A 17,806-nucleotide genomic window follows, 5' to 3' on the forward strand; every position below is an offset into this window, starting at 1 on the left:
GCAATTTGTATGTGAGAGAGAGCTCATGAAAATGTCAGTGAAACAGAGGATACCTTAGCATGGTACAGTGCATTTGATCATTTCCTCTAGCATGCCCTGTTTCTAACTTTCAGTATGAAACAGCAACATTTTTTTCCATGGAGTGCTCCTGAAGCAAAGCTCTTTCCTAACCCAGACTGGGCCACAATCTCTCCTTCCTTTGGAAAACCCCAAATTATTACTATTGAGTCCATCTGCTGTCTTTTTTAATAGCTATTTGTTACAGAGGGAACCCAGCTGGAATGGAAGAGCCTGGTTAACGGGGAAATGATTTGGAGTTTATCTGAGGCTGAGGTCCCATACAGTCAACCTAATGGCTATTTACTACACTGTCATCTGTGCCTGCTGAATCCTGCTATTTCACTTCCCTAACCTAGTAAAAAAGTGTCCGTGTTGGGATGGCCACTGCAGCTGCTGCAGGGAAAGGGGTGGGAACATACAGAAGAAGCTGCGTGAGGACAAGGGGAGAAAGGATCACTGCATCCAACAGTTACGTACCGCACAACAGCAACTGACTTACCTTGTTTAGAAGAATGATACGTGGAAAGAGGTGTGGATTGTGTTTATGGATCCAGGTAGTTTTTTTGGGGTAGGAAGAGATCCTTGCCTTGCCCTTAAAATTTTAACTCCTTCCTTTAAGCTGTGAATAAGTTGTCCTTCTGTATGTTGATGGAACTTGCAAAGCACTTGGGATTTTTTTGCAATTATTTATGTTAATACATTAAATGGGAAGAAAAACACTCGTGACAGGGCTCTGAAGTGGCTCCAGTTACTTCCAGTTGGCATTACAGAGGAGACTATCAGTAATCTCTTCTAATTTGTTCTGTATATTTTAGAAATATGGGCCTGCCCTGCATTAAATACTTGACCTTAAAACAACATTACGAAGCTATATACGCTGTGTATTTATATATGATTGCACAGTAATTTGGAAGAATTAGCCTGACGTGGTTTTTGCTGGCCTGGATGGGAAATGTTAGAACCGACCCTGATGATGCAGACAGGCCAAGTGCCAGTTAACCTACCCAGAAACGAAGGAATGGCTTGAGGGACAGTAGATTCAACCTTAAATGAAGAAGGGCTCCAGTAACCAATACAGGGGAATAGACTTGAGGCAGCTGTTCTTTTATTGTTCATTTCTATCTGGATTAAACTGGGCCCATGAAAATGCCCATTTAAATTGTAGGTGGCATGTTGCTGCACTGAGGAGCAGCTAGAGCAGAGTAGACGCAAATGACTTCAACTGCACAAGCCATCTGGATAGAGCTGCATGTTGACAGTTTGGTCACATGGCTTTAAAAGCCTGGCCCCAAATCACAGCTTGCACTGTATTGCTGGAATGGATGTATTCTGAAATTGCCTGCAAACGTGGTCCACCTCTCCTCGCCCAAAGTATCAAGATACATGGTATACTGCTTGTAAGACTGAGAGATTCATCCTCAACCTTAAGAGCTGTATTTCTTATTTTTCTGCTTTACTCCCAACTAGTTAAAAGTTATAAATATTTTTTCAAATTTTTCTAAATACTGTTTGCACATCACATGCATACATGTCAATTTCTCCGTTACCACAGTAGTGCAGTGCTTCATAATCTCTAATATACTTAACCTCAGACCATGCTTGCAAAGCAGAGCATTGTCTCTTTCCAAAGTAAACTCCCAAGTGGGAGTCACATATATAAATAACCCTGGGTAATTTATACTAGTTCAAAAATTTAGCAGAGCTGCCTTGGGACCCAGGCTAGTTTATCATCTACTTGATTTTTTTCTCTCAAAATGGGTAGGTAATGGATAGGGAAAAAAAAAAAAGAAAGAAAGAAAATCAAGAAAATCACAATGAGGTGGTGGTGACAGATTTAACAGATACTAGTTTTTCTTCTGTTGATGGCTTATGGAACTATGTACACTGCGAATCACAGTGAAAGAATCTAGAAATGAATGTTAATAAATCCCTCAATATAAGAGGGACTTCAGTGACATTATCATCTTGTAGTTTGTTGCAAAATTCATATTCTGGGTCATGTTAATCTTGGGGTTGCTAACTAACGGCCTACAATTGGAAAATAAATTTTTATTGCAGACAACCTGCCAACCTCCCATTTAACTATGTGTTATAACTGACCTCTTAGTTGGAACAACTTTTACCATATACTGTTGCTTTTTTTAAACAGCAGCTTTCTAGCTGCACTGAAAATTTTCGGGAGTATATTCTGTCTGGCCTGTGACTGATGGATTTGTGAAGGTGCATTACTGAAATAAACACATGCAAATACTGACTTCTTAAAGGGATGATGACCTTTTACACAGGATTTCAGTAAATTAAAATTTTAAAAAAAAAACAAATCCTTGCAGCTATCTCTTCAGTATTTTATGTACTTATAAATATTTCAAAACTAATATCAGAACAAAATCATGTGGAGTTGGAAATGTGTCATCCATAAATGAATGGGTTTATAAATGTTATACAGAAAGGATGGACTTCTATGGGTAAGCATGAGGCAAATTATCCTAATCTCAGTTCTTTCAAGGCAATAGTTATACAGTTCTAGTGCTGGAGAACTTGCATGGACACAGTTATGCCAAGCTCTTCCACCACAAGAGCCCAGCCATTAAGGTCACACTCTGAGATCTATGAGAAAGACTACACCAGTCTCTGAAACAGATAGTAAACTTTCTTTTTCTGTATCACGTTGAGGCGCTACATGTTTTCACTTTTCCTGAGCCCTTTTGAGAGTGAATGTCAAGACTGAATGCAAGCATCTGTTGTTGGAAATGGCTACAGTTAATTAAGTAACCCTGAAAGCTAACACAGCTCTGGTACAATTCTAAGCATTTTCTTAATTCAGGAGAATAAAATAGTATTGTTACCATATAAAATGTAACTATGATGTAACTGCTTTCTTATGGAATGATTTTGCATGGTTTTGCCTTATGCATAAGGGAGATTAAAGGAAGTAAAAAAAAAAAATCAATAAAAGTGAGATTTAATGGTGCTCAGTTTTAACCGTGAGAGACAACAAATAATTTCCTTAAAGCTGAGTTATACAAAACAAGCCAAATGTTTTGGTTAATATCTAAAAGCAAAATGCTACACAGATGAGGTTGTCTGTCTTGACTGAGACATTTTTAGGTAACAGTAGTGTTAAAGTAAACCAGATGCTTCTCTCAGTTTCCTGGTACACCAAAATAAACTGATTCTTTATATATTAGCTGGACAGCAAAGCAATCAAACTGTTTGGAAGTACTTGGGAGAGAGTAAGGAGGTGCGTAATGGCCAATTGGGATTTTTATGTACAAAATATGTCAACCCAGTCAGAGTCCTCTCATGACAGTCTTGCAGGTCTTATGGATAGAAGGAAAAGTAGACAAGTTATGTCTTGAATACGATAAAGCTTTTTGACACTCTTTCAGATTACAATTTTATGGATAACTAAATGAAAGCATTAGAAGGTGGATGCAAACTGTTTGGAGAACTGTACCATGTAAGATCTACTGTATGAGATCCTAAAGAGATCAGCTCTGGTTTTGGGATTAGTCATATATTCAGTGTAATAGTGTCACACCTTATTTAATTTATTGATGATACCAGTAATGGTGGACTACACATGATTTAGAAAACATGCACTGTATTCAATGTTGATCTAACAAATTGGAAGGATGGTCTGTCTAAAACCCTCATGCTGTTCAGCAGCTCTACGTGCAAAGATCCTAGTCAGAAATAGTCAGTTAAAAAAATACACAAAGAGGAACATTTGGCCAGGACTCCTATAGAAACTTATTTTTAGCTCTAGTGGATGACAAGCTAGCTGTGAACTAGACACATTATGCAAAAAAGCACAAAAAGTGGAAAGTTTCCTCAATACCACCCTCGGCTGTATGGCCTAGAAGTTTGGCCTACAAAGCACATGATGCGAGGCAATACTATTATTGGTAAGGCAAAGGGAAAATCACATTCCAGGAAAGATATAGATTTCTTGCAGCAGTGAGCAATGTCAATAATCAAGAGGTCTTGAAAATGTGATCTATGAGAGAAAATGGAATAAATTTCTGTTGTTTAGCATCAAGAAAGGAAGAGGATGGGAAATAAGGCAATAGATTTCAAGCATGTAAAAGCAAACAAAAAAGATTACTGCAGAGAGGAAAGAATAATCTCTTCTTCATGACCATGATGTATAGGACAAAAACTAATGCGTGCATATTGCAGCAAGAAAGATTTAGGTTAGATATGAAGGAAAATATTACAGTAAGAATTATAGTGAAGCATTGGGATGGATTGCCTGGCATTTCCTGTACTGGATGTCTTTACGAACAGGTTAGCAAAACATCTATCAGGAGTGACACAAGGTATAGTTAATCTGGCCTTGAACAGAGGGGTGGACTGGGTGAAATATTGAAATTTTTAAACTTCTGATTCTGTGCTCTGATTACTTGGTTGTAGTTTATTATCTGACCTACTACTTATTTAAAGTAATATTGCCTTTAACTCAGCCATACAGTTTAACCGTGACTTTGATTTGACTACAAAACTATTTGGCTGCTTATATGTATTTTTTTTTTTTTGTAATGCTAGCCTTACAATGTGTATGGTTAATGCCTGCTTGCTACATTTCTCTCCATTGTCCATAAAAATTCACTCCGCTTTTGATCTTTTAGAAACAACTGGGATTCAAACTGTTAAGAACAGAAAAATTATTTCAATTACTTCAGAACCATTTGTCCCTCTCTTTATTTTAAAACTGTTCTTACATAATTTGTGTGAGTAGTTCAGATTTTTCATACAATTGTCTATCCTACATACATTGACATCGTGATTATATCTTTTTTCTTTCTTTTTTTTTACGATTAAAATTCCTCACGCTCCTTTTGGCTCTTCATTTTCTTAAAAAGCGTGACATTTGCAACCTTTTCTTCTTTACTCCAGATTTTATATAACCCCTTATTGATTAAATTCATAAACATGTTTTTATGCTGCTTATCTAGAGAAATCAATTACTAGCTTTTTTCTCAGTGATTTTACAACTCCTTCCTATGCCTCCTTACTTTCTTTAATAGCCTTTCCATTTTTTATCAAATTATTGCCTTTTAAAGATCAAACTTAGTATTTCCACCGTTTTCTCTATTATCCATAATTTCATAAGCAACTTGAAACAGCCATTCTATGAATGCCCAATTCCTATTGGTGATCAAGTTAATGAGAATAACTCAGCTTTACGAGGAGTAAATCAGTGTAAATTAACCTTCATCCTAGACTTAGATACATTCTGCTACTTACAGATATTTTATTGTGTGTATATTCTTGTACCTTTCATAACATTTTTTCACCAGAGAAGTACCAATTGATTTTTCTTTTTCCTTTTTCTTTTTTGCTTTTCCTTTTTTCTTTTTCTTTTTCTTTTTCTTTTTCTTTTTCTTTTTCTTTTTCTTTTTCTTTTTCTTTTTCTTTTTCTTTTTCTTTTTCTTTTTCTTTTTCTTTTTCTTTTTCCTTTTCTTTTTCTTTTTTGCTTTTCCTTTTTTCTTTTTCTTTTTCTTTTTCTTTTTCTTTTTCTTTTTCTTTTTCTTTTTCTTTTTCTTTTTCTTTTTCTTTTTCTTTTTCTTTTTCTTTTTCTTTTTCCTTTCTTTTTCCTTTCTCTTTCTTTTCCTCTTTCTTTTCCTCTTTCTTTTCCTTTTTTAAGTAGGGAACACTGAACAGAAAAGAATTTGGATGGGTTTTTAAGTGGATAATAACAGAACTAGTAGGACTGGACCCCACTCCAATGTATGTCAAGACAGTTAGCTACGTAGTGCATAATATATACTGTAATAGTCATGATAACAGAAAAATGACAGGATTTTGATCCCTTTCAATTTATCATAACAACGTCTACATAAGACGATGTAAAAAAAGTGCATTTTTTCCTTGTTCTGTTTTTCAAATGAGTTCCTCTGTAAAGAATAACAATTGTCTCACATAATAGTTTATAATATATACGGATGGCATGAAAACTTTCAATTTCCCTAGACACTAACAGAGCTCTTCCTTTGGGGTACTGGCACTATTGTTTTCTTCTGATTTGCAATTGATGGATTTAGAGTAGCAGTTGAGAATGGCAGGAGATTTTAGGTTCTCTGATATCCTTGATAAGTTTTGATAGGACTATGGCATGCTGTATGAAATATAAAAGGTTCAATGCAGAGAAGGTAGTCTATAATAATGCATAAGAATGCATTTTCAAACTGGCAAATATGAAGAAATCTTCCCATGGGGTAATCAAAGAGAACATCTTAGCATTGTTCAGGCAGAAAAAGAAAAAAAAATAGTTGCTTACATTCTTTTATTTTAGCTTTTCCTCCAGAGTGTAGTCTCATTCTTGCAACAATAAAATCAAAACTTAACTATATGATTAAATGGAGTTAGGTGTTGTGCTCAGAAAACATCTAAAATCCGTGAATAAAAAATGTTCTCTCCTTTTTAGGGACCAGAACCATCTCTCCTTTTTAGGGACCAGAACCATGTATGGTTGTTTAATGGTTTCCCCATGTAAAAAAATCATGATGAATCAATGCTTATCTCATCAAATGTGTTTCTTGTTTCATCTGATCTCATTTTAGTGAGCTGTTGTCTCTGTTTCACATTTCATCTCAAGTTTTGTCTTAGCCTGTCAGTGCTCAAAGAAAGTTTGTAAGGAAACTTGCCACTTTTTCTGGGATTTGCTTAAATTGTGAAAATTGTAAATTGAGTTTTATCAATTACAAAAAATGTACATCTTATAATCGTAATTTTATTCATTGTTTCTGATAAGACCAAGTCTATGACGTGGTATTATTTCATTCATCTGAAAATGGATGAGGACAGTGTTGTAAACTGTAGAAAGCAAATGACATTCTATATGATGTTTATCTGCTGTATCGCTCCAATGCAAAATTATTTTAAGTGGAAACAAAATCAGCTCTACTATGTACACTTGTTTTAAAATAATCAGACAACTCAATTGTTACAGATTGTCAAATATAAAATCAGATTGTCGCACAGTCCTTCAAATTAAGGGTGAAAAGTTATGAGTAATATATTCAGACTCAACTTTGTGCTCATATGTTTTAATGTTAATGCCACCTCAGTAAATACTACTGACAAACAGGAAGCTATTAAAAGAAATCTGAAATATGTCTGACCCTAGGACCAATCAGTCTCTTTTCATACAAAATACCATACATCTTTAATGTTATCTTCCTCCACCAGTCTTGTTAATTAGGCAATTATCACTGTCCAAGTACTCTGCTCCTGAGTGAATTATGGTCAATTTTTTATTAAATTTGCATACAAATGTCACATTGTATGGTTCTTTTGTTCAACTTGGTGACAGAATTCATTCCCAGATAAGTAACTAAGTTGGTGTTCAATGGTGTATTTCATCTGCTAGGTGTTCAGGTGGGAAAAGGTAGCAAGTTTAATTCAGATTAAAAGAGAATGGTAATTAGCAAAATTAAATTAGAAAAACAGGATTTAAGGGTGGAGGAAGAGAAGTAAGTTTGAAGTAAGCTAGAAAATGTAATTATTGGTCTATAGTTTTCTTTGACCAATATTTCAGAATCTCCCTATACTGCACCTGCATTAACACAATCTGGCTGTAGCCTGTTATCTCTTGGGGGGAATATGTTTGATGGAAACAGGGAATTTCCATCAGGCAGATGTGGCAGCAGACAAGGAAGGATACACTGGAACTGGAAGGCACTGGAATTTTCAGGTCTTTGAAATAGGTACGTTTCTTTAAATGAAGATTGTTTCATTCTGCTTCTGAAAGAAACATTCTTTCCCCCTTCCCTCCCCTTTCCTCCCCAGTTAAATCACTGGGGCCAGAGAATATTGATCCGTTATTTATCTTTGGGCAAAAGATTTTTATACCCTCAGCAGGTAATGGGAATGGAACCAGGAAGCCTAGTAAGGAACTTTTAAGAGATGTGGACACAAAAATAATAATTTCAGGAACATTCTGTTTTAACAGTGTTCAAATGCATTAAGGACTGTATTAACTTGAGTGAAATCCCTCTGCCTCTCACAAAGAAACCTGAACATTTGTTAACCTACCTACTCTTACAGTGAACGTTTCTAATAGTGATAAATTCTATTTCTCATTAATCATAATCCTACAAAAATATACAACTTAATTCACTAGCCTTTGTTTGTACCCTAATCACTATAAAACGCTCCTTCATATAAGACCAGGACATATTTCAACCCCTTCAATGCCCTCAGCTGATACAATCAGTTGATTTCACACTATTTGTGACAGAAGTCATAAGTGAAAAGTCCTCCTTGGACCCTCCAAGGGTCAAACCCTCTTTCTCATTGCCAGTGATAGAGACCTTTTGGTTCACATGCCCAAATCTTTCCTGCAAAGACATCACACGCAGTGCCAGCACAATTGCAGCTATTATTGTTTTGACTTTTGGTATGGTTTTGTTTTGGGGTTTTTTCCTGTATTACTACCTGTTTTGTCATGACGGTTCTTTATTTAACTGTAAAAGAAAGAGATTTCTGAACTATTTTTCTTCTCAGTTTAGTAAACTGTGACTTAACCAGATTCGTGGTAAGTACAATGCCTTTGGGTCAGAAAACACAGATCAAGAAATTAGCAGAGTAAAAGTGTTTTCACAGGTAACACTTAATGTTTTCTAGAGATTTTTTTTTTCCCACTATGTAATTTACCTATTTAAAATTTATTAGCTAATTATGTGTGTGTGATGGTATTTGAGATGTAAGGATCTCTTTATTTTGTTGATAGCAATTAATTAGTTTCCACTTGAGTGTTTTTCTAGCTGTGATATTATGAGATGTTCAAAATAATTATTGATAGATTTGGTTAAGTATATTTCACTAATTAGGGCGCTGTGGGGATTTATAATTGATTTAATTGAAGTTGAATGAGTTAGTAGATATATGGGTAGCATATAAAAAGGAATACATGAGACTGTGGGAGGCTGGGAGATATTTGGAAACAGAGTAACTGGCTGAGAGTTTATATTTTAAATGTTGGCTGTTCACAAGGACATATCACAAACATAACATGTTTTCCTAACTTTTGCATTACATGTTAAATTAAGAAATGCTGTTCCGTAGGATTGGATTTTAACATATGAACATTTGTTTGTATATGGATACTTGCATATATTTTTATATATATAAATAAACGCACTTGTGCATTCTACATACTTACATATTTATACACATTTAACTTTTGAATATCTGTTCTCTTCCCTGTTTTTACTACATGTAAGTATATATTTTATGTAGAAACATACATTGAAATACACTTATGCCATGTTTGTACTTTATGTATACACAAAAGTGTGATAAAGACAAGGGAGGTGATAACTTGTTTTCAGAGAATGAGTAAGAAATGACGTGATAGCCCAAATTTGACTCAGAGGACCAAACTTTTGAGTATATAATAAAAATCAAAAAGGTTTATGAGAAGAACAAATAGGACTGGAGCCAAAGCAGTATGCCAAGTATTGCTCAGCCACGGGGGCCGGGGAGAAAAAAATGAACTCAAGCCCATCAACCATTTATCAGTCTATGTTGCTGTGTCTCCTCTCATCAGTCAGAGTGTCTATGGATTTCTTTCTGTCCTGGTGGCTAAGGACTGCAAGGTGAGTCACTGAGGACATTCTTAAAATACTTTATTTGTTGGCCATAGAGAGGGGAGTGGGAAAGGAACACTGTTGGGCTATGAGCCTTTCTTTATATCCAGTGACCAGTTACGCCAGCAGGCAGTTTTACACCAGTAGAAATACATGTAACATTTTGCTACACCACTCCAGGGTGTGACCTGAAGCATTAGAGGAATTTTTTGTACATCTGAAGTGTAAATACATTTGAGCAGATTTTTCTTATTCATAGAATCATGAATCATAGAATGGCTTAGGTTGGAAGGGACCTTGAAGATCATTGAGTTCCCCCCCCCTGCCACGGGCAGGGACACCTCCCACTACACCAGGTTGCTCAAAGCCCCATACAGCCTGGCCTTGAACACCTCCAGGGATGGGCATCCACAATTTCTCTGGGCAACCTGTTCCAGTGCCTTACCACCCTCAAAGTGAAATTATTTTTCCTACTATCTATTCTAAATCTCTCCTCTTCCAGTTTAAAGCCATGGCCCCTCGTCCTATCACTACATGCCCTTGTAAAAAGTCCTTCCCCAGCTCTGCTGTAGGCCCCCTTTAGGTACTGCAAGGCCACTATAAGGTCTCCCCAGAGCCTTCTCTTCTCCAGGGTGAACAACCCTAACTCTCAGCCTCTCATTCATATTCATATTCATATATTATTCACTCCCTTTTTACAAGTCTAACCAAACACTGGTGCTGTGTAACAGTACTCTCTGTACTAGAGTGCTGCCATTTTGTACCGGACTGTTCAGGTTTTTGTAATAGACAGTTGCAGGTTTTTGGTATTAGATGGTTGCAGTTTTTTTGTCATAGAATGTTGTCGGTTTGGAAGTAGGTTTTGATACTGTTTGCATCCCTAGACAGAGGAGAGGTGATGTAGCTTAGTGGTTGCAGGAGCACTTAAGTACATACTTTACATAAACAACAACAACAAAAAAGCCTGGAATGTTGCCTGTTAACTTACATTGCACACAGCTTAAACATGGCAGGTGCTGACTAAAACATGCGTCCACAATGAAAAGGTGTGTCCATTTACTGACGCATAGCCAGTTTTGGAAAAGAAGCTGTACTGAAAATCGAGACTGGTAAAATGCATACATTTGTTACACTCCAAACCTTGTTTACAGACAAAGATGAAGCACACCTCATGCACGAGTAAAGTCAAGAATTAATTGTTAGTATAATTGAAATCTAATGAGTCTAATCATTATTAGCCCAGATCTAATTGTTACAGAAAAAGAAGGGATAACAATTCAGTTACAATTGTTCCACGCACACTTCTCAGTTGCTCCCCCTTCCCCTGTTCTTTGGGGTCCTAAGATTGGTGGTTTCATCTTGGGTGGAGTTTTATGGGATATTTCCACCATGTGGAGTACTTCACCAGGAGGAGTATGATGTTGATGGTTTCTTCTTCCTAAGTCTAAGATCCACCTGGAGACAGTTTCATATGTTTGGTAAAGCACTTTTACACCCTTTTCTTTCTTCATTGGTTTGCAGCTCCATGCTATATCCAAGCTCACTGTATATGGTGTCATTTATGTATGTTAGGTACTACTTCTTTGTTCTCTCAGTTACTCCTAAAAACATTTTTTTACCAGCTTCAAACCTCCATTTCTTTTACTGACCATTGGTAACTTGTTTATACCCACAAAGCTTCCAGTGCAAGCTTATTCCTCATCTCTTATCGCCCCAGGCCTGTACTTCCCTATTCTGTATCCTGTGTCTCCACTTCTAAAGTTTTTTGCAATTATACCATGCCTGAGTTTCTCTGCTTTATGTCATTACGTTGAAGTCATAAATACCTCATTCTACATTCAGTAACAACTTGTGACAGCTATCTGTATAAAACTGTGGTCGTAATACACAAAGATAAACAAAAGCAAAATTAATTAGCCAAAGGCTTCTGCTGTGTTGCCTTAAGGAGGTGTTGGTTCATTCTGATCTGAGTAAGAAAGACACTCAAATTTCACAAAGTGTCTCTTAAAAGACTCCTTACTGAAGCTAAAACTATAAAGGAAAAGAGGATAGTATAGATAATTTAACATCCCTTCAGCTGCTGGGAACTCCAAGTTGTGTGGTATCAAATGGGCCCCAACCAGGGCAGTGAATGCCATTAAGGTCCTGTCTGTGGAAATGTTATCTCATTTTTGTCATTTGAACTCATATAGGACTTTCTTAAAGGAAAACAATTCTATTAGTTATTTTTACCGTCAGATAAAAAGGATGTTCACATGAGAACTTCTAGCTGCATGTCTAGATAAAGGCAAGGACATGCAGGTGGTGTATTAGCCAAGCGGGGGCTGCCCACACGCTCCTCTGTTACAAGTAGCCGGATACGTTCATCCTGCAGCCAGCGGAGACGTGCAGCACAGCACACACCTGCACCCACGCAGGTTAACTGTTATGTGGATCACTAACTCCTCAATGCACAATGGTCTTCCCGTCAGGATCACTACACCTGGTCTTTTAGAGAAATTGCTGTCACTGCTAAACCAAGTGAAACAAAGCTGCAGGCAAGTCAGGAAAAGTTAAGACAGATAGGTTGTCTCAGTCCTAAACCCCTGCAAACTCAGTACAAAGATTATGGCCTGTTACTAACAAAGGCAATACTGTATTTCAGGGTTACATGATTACAAATCAAACAATATAACAAGTATTAATGATATAATTGATCGTCTTATGATAGAACTTGGGCTTGCAGCTGAGATAGGGGCACCATCATTTGTACCTTGTGGAGTAAAAGCTAGTTTCAATGTTCAAGTGGATTAACAGCTACAAAAACTAAAGAAGCAACCCTTGCCTACAGTTTGAAAAATGTTTCTGTTTTTTTTTAAAAAGAATGACTATTTGAATATATATGTTTCTAAGCATTAGTGAAATGAGCAGAATTAGGTTAAGTATAGCACACTGAATCTGAATAATTTGCATGAAGTATATAACTGAATTCCCACCTCAAAAAAGCTGAGATTCTCAGGGCAAGCTGGGAGGAATAATAACACAATGAAAAGTCAGGGAAGGGAACAGAAAGTGTTTAAAGCTAAATTAATGTATATCCAAAGGTTATGCACGTCATGTAGCAATAAATACTGAAAGAATAAAAAAGGTCAGTAGGAATGTGCAAGAAAGTCTAAAAATAATTGAAGCAGGAAAATAGCCTATCAAAGATATAAAATATCCAGCAAGAACGTAGAAGAACTTAGAATGAACCCTGGATGAGAAAAGTAATATAGAAAATAATAAAAGGAAGAATTAAAATGATGTGATGTTAGGAGCACATTTAAAAAAAATAACATGACCATCTTTACTTAATATGAGGTGTGGTCGTGGCAACTAGGAAATCAGCTCCTTCGTTGCTGCAGCTCAGAAGGAAATAGATGTAGATTATTTCAAGTCTTCCATGAAATTCACGATGAATTAAAGCTACTTTGAGGACAGTTTTATCTGTATCCAAGTATGAAAGCATAAAAACATCAGGATACTACTTCAACTCTTACCTTTTTCCTGTTCCCTGCTCTCCTCTACAGTATTTTTAATTAGGATTGAATGAAATTGTTCATTTTTCAAAATATTTTATTTCAAGTTTGAGTATCAAGCAACAGAATATTGCAAACAGGTACTATGAACATAAGTAGAAAGAAGGAAAATGTTTTATTTCACACAACAGCCTAAGACTTTCTGATTTTAATTCAGTGATGGTTTAATGCAAAATAAAATGTTAGAGTAGACACTGGGGGTCAAATCTGCGCTCAGAAGAGGACTGACTTTGAATTCAGAGGAGGTTGTTCAGAACCTTCTCAAATTCCAGATATCACCAAGGGTAGCTTGGCAACTTTCCCAGGCAATCTTTTCCTGTGTTTGATCATCTGTGTGGTGAAAAAGTTTTCCTTACAACTACCTGGAATTTACCTTGCTGCAATGCCCATGACCTTCTGTTCATTCACAATGTTCAAGAAGAATCTGGTTCTGTCCTTTCCTTAACCACCTGTTAGGTAGTTAAAGATAGAATAAGTTCATCCTTTGGCCTTCTCTTCTTCTAGTTGAACAAAGTCAACTTCCTTGGTCTCTTCTCATCCATGCTCTTTAATCAGCTTGGCATTCCTCTGCTGGAGGACTTTCTTGTACAGGGAAATGCAAAACTGGACACAGTTCTCCACATGCAGTCTCAGAAGAGCCAAGTAGATAGGGATGATTTCCTTTGACCAACTGGCTGCACCTTGCTAATATGGCCCACCATGCAGTTAGCCTTCATTGCTGCAAGGGCACATTGCTGACTCCTGTTCAAGCTGCAGCCCCCTGTTCCTCCCTTTCTCTTTTTGCTTTGATCAGCAATCCCCCAAAAAACTAGTTTAAGGTCCTACTTGTTAGATTAGCAAGGCTTTTGGCAGATATACTCTTGGTCTTCTTTGTTATCTGACTCCTGGCCCTTCCCAGGAGTCCTTGTTCCTCAAGGAGATAACCAGGGGGATAAAAGCATGTCCATAAGAGCTTCTCCATCTCTCAGTTAACATCCCTGATTTCGTATGACTTGCTTACATTCTCCTCCAATTCCTTCACCTGATGGTTCTGCAAATCAGCTAGAGCATACCTTCCCAAGGTAGCACCCCCAAGCATTAGGGAGGAACACTCGGCACTTCCTAAAGCCTAAAATAGCTTTGTCCTCCCTCCTTTTTGGGTTAAGGCCTCTGACATGACAGAGACAGATGTTCCAGCCAGTACTGAGGACTAAGTCCTGTATTGCATCACCATGTTCATTGCACTGAAAGCCTTGCATGCCAACTGCTGTGTTAAGTGCTAAGGTCCTGCTTGCATACTCTGCTTGCTAGCACTTGTGGCCACTGAGGCTCTCTAGGTGTTAGTGGAATCAGATCACAGTTGCCTTATGGACAATTACTTCTGCTTCGTTTTTTTGTTTCCTGACTGCAACATGCTGACTGCGTGAATCCTGAATGTCCTGCACATTCCTTCTCCTCACCCCATGCCCCCAACAACAAATCCATAAGCAGAGATGAAAGCAGAAACAGTTATGACTTAAAAGGTGCCCTCTCTTGCTTTTTTTTCCTAGCTTTGGAAACTTCTGTTCCCCTTTGCTGATCAGCTGCTTTTTTGTGCATATAAATGCATTTTTATACTACATACATGATGACTTCAAAAAAGGCAATTATGTGAGTATTTTTGCAACTATTTAATAGCATTATATGCAGCTTTCTCAGCTGTGTAAGAACTACATTACCTCAAGTTTATTTGACTGATCTGGATTGCAGGACTGTAAAATAAATCTCTTCATTGTAAGTGAATAAAATAAAATAAAATAAAAAAATAAAATAAAAGACAACATCTTTCACAAGAAGAGACTTTTCCACACTTGGCGATGTTTCATATGCTGAAATAACTACCTAATCTACTGGTTGGCTTTGTTACTTTGTTGGGGTTTATTCACCTGTCCATCTGTCTCCACTGATATCACTTCTGATAAGAATAGATTTTAAATTCTTTGAGACAGGGACCAGCTCTGAGCTCATACTTTGCACAACAGAGGGCAATGGGTCCTGATGGATGACTGACACTCTTACGAAACATTGTAACAAATCTGTTGGCAGTAATTTACAGTTCTGACAAACTACCAAGCAGTGGCTACTCTGCATTTCACATCCAGAGGAAAGAATCTAGAATATCACTATGCTAGACTGATTTTTTTTATTAGTTTGTTCTCAGTTTTTGGTATGTTCCTTTTAAAATTAAACTCACTGGGAAGAGATGAGGAGTTGCTCACCAACATCCATGCAGAGAACAGAAGCCTTTTCTTTCCCAGTCACATTGTTGCTGTAGTGTAATTGCTCTACCCGAGGGCTGAGACGTTTTGAGACTGCAAGGTGCAACACGGAAGAATTGAACAAGAAAGAGGTCAGCAAAGCTGAGAGCTTGGGAAACTCCAGTGAGAGGACCAGGAGACAGACAGGGCCAGTCCTTCATAACAACAGAAAGAAATATTTCCTAGGGATGAGACCAGAGATTGCTGAAAGTCACTGAAAGTACTCAAACAAGAACCTTCCTTGCAGAGATACAGTGGTGAAAAACAGATTTTCATGTAAATCTCTCATTTCTATTTTTTATTTTTTTTTCTGTGAAAAGTGAATTATTCTAATTTATATTTTAATAAAAGAGACCTTTTTCAGTGTAAAACCTCTTGTGGTCTATTATGGAGAGTGCACCAGGAGGAAAATGTTTAGGGACGTTCACTTCAAGGCTCAGATTAACTTATGATCCTGTTGTGGCACTATGATACCATCATGAGAAAGCTACTTTAAATTTATTTGAGTGCCACTGAAAAAAATGTTTCTCTCAGAATCTTAACACAGGATTGAATTTATCTCTCCTCTAAACCCAAGGCAGGACTAACGTGAGCATTTCTCTGCTTAGACACTGTGGGAAAGCCTGTAACTTCTTCATGTTTCATGCCCCTACTTAAAAAACAGAGATGTTTGCAGTCCAGACAAAGTCGTTTTTCTCCTATACGTGTGTTTCTTAGCTATTCTGAATGATCAAATCATGGAAGTTCAAGAAACACTGAGGTAACAAAAAGCTTTTAAAATTTATCTTATTTTTCCTTGGAACAAAGGATTGCTGATATGAGAAGCTGCATTTCCATTTCTTCTTGATCTTGAATTCTCTGGGAAGACAGACTGAAAATAAGTGAAGTAAATTCCTTTCAAGCTTTTTTTTTTGCTTTTTTGGCAAACATATGGTCTCTAGTCCCCAGTGTGGCACAGACATCTGCCGTACCTTTTTGTAAGCAGAGCAAAGTGTGCTTCCAGAGCAAGCACCCTTGGCCTCCCAGTTCCTCTCTCAGACATTCCTATGACTTCTCCAGGAACCTTTTCCTTTTTCACCCTCTTTTTCCAGTTCCAAAGTTAAAGGATACTCAAATACAGTTCTGTGCTAAAGTGAATATAAAAATCTTATTTTCTTTTTTAAACATTCATTGTTTTTCTCCCTTGTGATTCTTACTGGAAAGTTGTTGCAAATTCTGGCACCTTTTTAGTTTGTCATTTTTTTCCTACACAGCTTCTCACACTTTGGCAGTCTTTGCTACATCTCATACTGGATGTGACAGCAGCATTTTCGTGCTTTCTGCTTGTATAAAAAATTACCTTTTTGAAAATGTTAGATAAGAGATCTATATTTTTGAAAAAGATGATTGACAGTTCTCTTATTACATCATCATAATTTTTTTTTTTTCACTGAAATCAATTTACAGCAGTATGAATAAAGTAAAATTTCACCTCTAGAGTCTCTACAGGTCACTGTATTTTCTAGTGCTTCAACGTAGTTGAATGTTAAGAGAATGAATGACAAAATTAATGTAAATATATTGTTTTCTAGACCATCAGCTCCTCGGTTTTTTGTTCTCTGCTGGTGGATCCCTGTGTTCTGAAGCCATCTCTATTCTAGCTTGCCTTTTTTTTTTCCCTTTTGATTTCTGCACTTCTCAGGAGGGTTTATTCTTTACCTTCTAGACAGCCAGGCTTAAAGAATCAGTGTGACATAGTTATTTGTTGTTTTTATCTATCCCATGGTGCGTGCCATTCTCCCTGCAGCTCAGGCTTTTAAATTAATCCCTAACTTCTCTCCAGGTTTTTACATGCTGCTGCAAGGCAAGGGGAGGAGGGAGCATATAGTCTGCAGGCTGTAGCTGTCTGAGAATTATCTGTAGTCTGCTAACAGAAAATTTAGGATAGTGTCCTCTCTTTTTTGTAAATGATGACTCAAGTTCTATTTTTATGACAGTGCAAATCCAACTCTATTACTGGACTGAACTGAGATCAGAATCTTTTCCAATACTTCTTCTTAGTATGAGTATTCTACAGCCACTTCGTTTTTTAGGCTAGATTTAAGTATGCAACAGACAAAGAAAATTTTCTGCATTCCAGAAAAGCGATAGGATAAATCCTGTCCTTGGAAAAGAAGTACTCCATTTTATCCATAGATTGAAAAGACACTTTATATGCCTAACCCTGGTCCAAATGTTTTTGTAAGGGAGATATCTATGGATGCCATGGAAGTGGTAAAGCGCACCCCAAGTTAAAAGTTGGAGAAAGTGTGTGATTAAGCTGTTCTTAAAATTGGTG

This window comes from Charadrius vociferus, unplaced genomic scaffold (assembly GCF_000708025.1).
Source record: "Charadrius vociferus isolate BGI_N301 unplaced genomic scaffold, ASM70802v2 scaffold123, whole genome shotgun sequence".
Lineage (NCBI taxonomy): Eukaryota > Metazoa > Chordata > Aves > Charadriiformes > Charadriidae > Charadrius > Charadrius vociferus.